The 5,000-nt window shown below is 53.1% G+C and overlaps 1 non-coding gene across 1 annotated transcript in view; it reads right to left on the bottom strand.

The window, feature by feature from the left end:
* Positions 1 to 625, bottom strand: part of LOC126476835 (small subunit ribosomal RNA) — a 1,910-nt gene extending 1,285 nt beyond the window's left edge. The window contains exon 1 of the ribosomal RNA XR_007587273.1: positions 1 to 625. This exon is cut by the window's left edge and continues 1,285 nt beyond it. This is a non-coding gene — a ribosomal RNA (small subunit ribosomal RNA).
* Positions 626 to 5,000: the final 4,375 nt, after the last annotated feature.

The following is a 5,000-nucleotide window of genomic DNA, read 5'->3' as shown; positions in this document are numbered from 1 at the left end:
CTTTAATATACGCTATTGGAGCTGGAATTACCGCGGCTGCTGGCACCAGACTTGCCCTCCAATAGATACTCGTTAAAGGATTTAAAGTGTACTCATTCCGATTACGGGGCCTCGGATGAGTCCCGTATCGTTATTTTTCGTCACTACCTCCCCGTGCCGGGAGTGGGTAATTTGCGCGCCTGCTGCCTTCCTTGGATGTGGTAGCCGTTTCTCAGGCTCCCTCTCCGGAATCGAACCCTGATTCCCCGTTACCCGTTACAACCATGGTAGGCGCAGAACCTACCATCGACAGTTGATAAGGCAGACATTTGAAAGATGCGTCGCCGGTACGAGGACCGTGCGATCAGCCCAAAGTTATTCAGAGTCACCAAGGCAAACGGACCGGACGAGCCGACCGATTGGTTTTGATCTAATAAAAGCGTCCCTTCCATCTCTGGTCGGGACTCTGTTTGCATGTATTAGCTCTAGAATTACCACAGTTATCCAAGTAACGTGGGTACGATCTAAGGAACCATAACTGATTTAATGAGCCATTCGCGGTTTCACCTTAATGCGGCTTGTACTGAGACATGCATGGCTTAATCTTTGAGACAAGCATATGACTACTGGCAGGATCAACCAGGGAGCTGCGTCAACTAGAGCTGAGCAGCCGGCCGCCCGGGAGTGTGTCCCGGGGGCCCGCGCGAACACGCAAGCGTCCGCTCAATTATTCTGCAAACAGGAGGAGGCTGCGCTCCCCTGCACCATACACCTCGAAACCCTCTCAGGTCCCGGCGGCGCGCAGCGCCGTCCTAAGTACTTGGTCGGGTTCGAGAGAGGCGCAATCGCCCGGAGTTTGGCGAGTAGACGCTTTAGGTGCGACCACCCGTGCTCCCAACTGAGCTTGCCGCTGCCGACAGAGGCCCGGGAGCGTGCTGTCGTGGCATTGCCGGCGGGAGACAACACGCGCCACCTACGGTGACCGGCAGCTCCAACGCCAGCGCCACAGAAGGACAAAAGCCCCACTTGGGTGCCGAAGCGAACTCTCCCAGCACAGCGCACGCGCCAACACGTCCGCACAGCTGCGATACAAACCACCTGCGAGAACCGCAGAGGCGACCGAGCAGCAGACGGCGTCGCGGCGCCGAGCGCCGGGCGGCGGCGCATCCTCAGCGCACACAGTCCTCAATCGGACCAGCACACTGCAGATGTCCACCGCGCTTCGCACCGGGCCCGCGAGGACCTACTTTGGCCGCACGGCGCCGCGTGCAGGGTGCGCCGGCGCGCAGCTGCGCCGCCTGCCGCCTCCGTCGGCCGGCGCGCCTGCCAGTGGCCGCCCCCACCAGCCGGCTGTAGCGCGTGCGCCCACGCACCGCGCGGCCAGCACGCCGGGCGGCCCCCCCTCACCGGCCGGGGCCGGTCCCACCCAGCCACCGCCGCGTATCGCTTCACACCCACATGCCATTCACGTTCGTGGGCATGGTGGGTATCGCTGAAACAACCGGTTGGTAGCTCAACCGATCGTCGCCATCACTGATTCACCTCTAGCGAGAACAACCGCACCACAACGGTTTACCAGTTGTTCATTTGCGTAACGTCACCAGCAAACGTAGGCGTCCATCGCCATTTGCAAATTCAACGATTGTTGCATGCCTGTGTCAGGTGTCACGACACACTATGTCTGCCCACATACACGCAACAACATGTGCACGCTTCGCAAACACGTGGAAGGTGGCCCCCGTACGTATGCGATGTCCATTGCGCAAACGACTGTCAACCGGCCTCTGTCGCATGTCGCAGATGTGGAACGCAGTGCACCATGCTATCACGGTGTGTGAGAAGAGACGACAACGTCTGACAACACGCGCCACTACATCAACAGACGGCTCATGCTGATCGCCATCCAGGGCATACCACACTGCACTCCAGCTCTTATAGGGAGACGACACGTAGCTGCGTGCACAACATTTGGACCGCATGGTTCGCCGTTGTTGGCGCAGTCGTTGTACGGTCACATGTACCACGATGTATCACTCAGTACATGAGGACCAATGTGCAGTACAGTGTGTGATTTGGAGGTACAACATCAGCGGACAGTTGACACAGGCCGTACCACAGCGTAGGCGCAGTGCTTCGCCATGCGAATGCCAATGAACAACTGCGAAGGGCATTGAGCATGTACGTCCTGCTGCCATCCACATTACAGTGTATCGCTGCAAGGTGTTTAACATGAAGCGATACACTGGGGACCGGGCAGTGCGAGTAGCAAACTATATTGCGGGGGTTGCAGTTAGGCAACACTACACTAATTTAACGCGTCGTATGACAATTACAGAGCAGGTTAAGGCCCAACGTGTGTTGGGTTAAGGCCCAACGTGTGTTGGGTTAAGGCCCAACGTGTGTTGGGTTAAGGCCCAACGTGTGTTGGGTTAAGGCCCAACGTGTGTTGGGTTAAGGCCCAACGTGTGTTGGGTTAAGGCCCAACGTGTGTTGGGTTAAGGCCCAACGTGTGTTGGGTTAAGGCCCAACGTGTGTTGGGTTACAGCACAATATGGGTTACGTTAAGGGGCAATGTGGGTTACGTTAAGGGGCAATGTGGGTTACGTTAAGGCGCAATATAGGTTACGTTAAGGCGCAATATAGGTTACGTTAAGGCGCAATATAGGTTACGTTAAGGCGCAATATAGGTTACGTTAAGGCGCAATATAGGTTACGTTAAGGCGCAATATAGGTTACGTTAAGGCGCAATATAGGTTACGTTAAGGCGCAATATAGGTTACGTTAAGGCGCAATATAGGTTACGTTAAGGCGCAATATAGGTTACGTTAAGGCGCAATATAGGTTACGTTAAGGCGCAATATAGGTTACGTTAAGGCGCAATATAGGTTACGTTAAGGCGCAATATAGGTTACATTAAGGCGCAATATAGGTTACATTAAGGCGCAATATAGGTTACATTAAGGCGCAATATAGGTTACATTAAGGCGCAATATAGGTTAGGTTAAAACACGACATAGGTTAGGTTAAGGCACGACATAGGTTAGGTTAAGGCACGACATAGGTTAGGTTAAGGCACGACATAGGTTAGGTTAAGGCACGACATAGGTTAGGTTAAGGCACGACATAGGTTAGGTTAAGGCACGACATAGGTTAGGTTAAGGCACGACATAGGTTAGGTTAAGGCACGACATAGGTTAGGTTAAGGCACGACATAGGTTAGGTTAAGGCACGACATAGGTTAGGTTAAGGCACGACATAGGTTAGGTTAAGGCACGACATAGGTTAGGTTAAGGCACGACATAGGTTAGGTTAAGGCACGACATAGGTTAGGTTAAGGCACGACATAGGTTAGGTTAAGGCACGACATAGGTTAGGTTAAGGCACGACATAGGTTAGGTTAAGGCACGACATAGGTTAGGTTAAGGCACGACATAGGTTAGGTTAAGGCACGACATAGGTTAGGTTAAGGTACGACATAGGTTAGGTTAAGGTACGACATAGGTTAGGTTAAGGTACGACATAGGTTAGGTTAAGGTACGACATAGGTTAGGTTAAGGTACGACATAGGTTAGGTTAAGGTACGACATAGGTTAGGTTAAGGTACGACATAGGTTAGGTTAAGGTACGACATAGGTTAGGTTAAGGTACGACATAGGTTAGGTTAAGGTACGACATAGGTTAGGTTAAGGTACGACATAGGTTAGGTTAAGGTACACATTGTTGTAAGGAAAGGTTTAATGGGGGGGGGGGGCGGCGGCCGGTTTGTTGATTGTGATTATAGTACGTGGATGCCTGCGGTATCATCTGATTTGCCACGTCAGGATGTACCTTTGGCTCATGACAGGCGGCGCTCTCATTCCATGCTTGTGGCAGACCTGTGTCTTTCATTCCTGCCATTGTTTGTGTGCTGTGAGAGGAGGCAGTATTGTGATGTTGGGTGCACCCCTGTGTAGGACATGTGTGGGTGTTGGTGGCTTGGCTGAGCAATGGTGGTTGTCGGGTGGGTGGGATATTCTGTTTTCTGTGTGGACCTCCCAGTCTGGTTATGACAGTGTGGATTGTCTAATGTGGCGGAGAGGATGCACTGGGTGTTGTTGCATGCTGGTGCTTACATATTGTCTGTGTGCGTGTTACAGGCAGAGAGTAGTGCGTGATAAGAGTGTGTGGCTGACGTGTGGTTGTGATTGTGAGCAGAGTCTTTCAGCATGTATACGGACAGTTGTATATATTATCTGTATTCTGATGGCTCTATCTATTACTAATCAGCGCCGTGTATACGTTTAATGTGGTTCCCGTCGAAACTGTTGTATCTCTGTACATTAGTGACACGGCGAGCGCGCTATGTAGCTACTCGTCTCGGCAGCTTCCACCGGTGTATGGCAAATGATTATAAGCAATGAGTCTAGTCGTCAATACCGATAGTGTGACGTCACATGTCTGGGGTGGGGGACGCTGCGCCCTTCCGGTGGGTCATGGCCTAGCAAGACTCTCCCCACGCAGGGGGGGCTTGGACTGTCATTAACTCTTCCGAGTAATATACTTGCCGTACGTTTTTGCGACTGCGAGTGCAACGCTCACCGGTACCGACATGGATGGAGCGCCTCCTAGCTGACCGCTCAGCATCGGCATTCGTACAGAGAGCAACGCGATCGCGTCTGTAGCTCGTAAGTGGTACAGCTCGCAGCTCATGTATAGGGACAGCGGGAATGTCGCATATTGGACATACCTCTTCATGAAACGCATGTTATAGGGGTGGATTGCACATTGCGACTGCGGGAAAAGTCCGCCGTTCATCCGCTGGAGTTGCGAGTTGGGCGGTTGGAGTGGGGCGCAGGTGGAGTGATTGCCGGTCCACGATTTCGTGCGGCAGAGGCGCTGGCGTTGGGGTGCTGTGGTCGACAGAGGACGCAGGCTTTGTGGGTGGGGTCGAAAGATGGGCACTGTGGGCCCATCGATGTCTTGGTCGGCTTGGCGTCTCATAGATGGCGGTATCGTCGTTGCAGGACGTCATGCCGCGGGAG

This window comes from Schistocerca serialis, chromosome 4 (assembly GCF_023864345.2).
Source record: "Schistocerca serialis cubense isolate TAMUIC-IGC-003099 chromosome 4, iqSchSeri2.2, whole genome shotgun sequence".
In the NCBI taxonomy this organism is placed as follows: domain Eukaryota; kingdom Metazoa; phylum Arthropoda; class Insecta; order Orthoptera; family Acrididae; genus Schistocerca; species Schistocerca serialis.
This window is presented reverse-complemented; position numbering and strand designations above follow the sequence as displayed.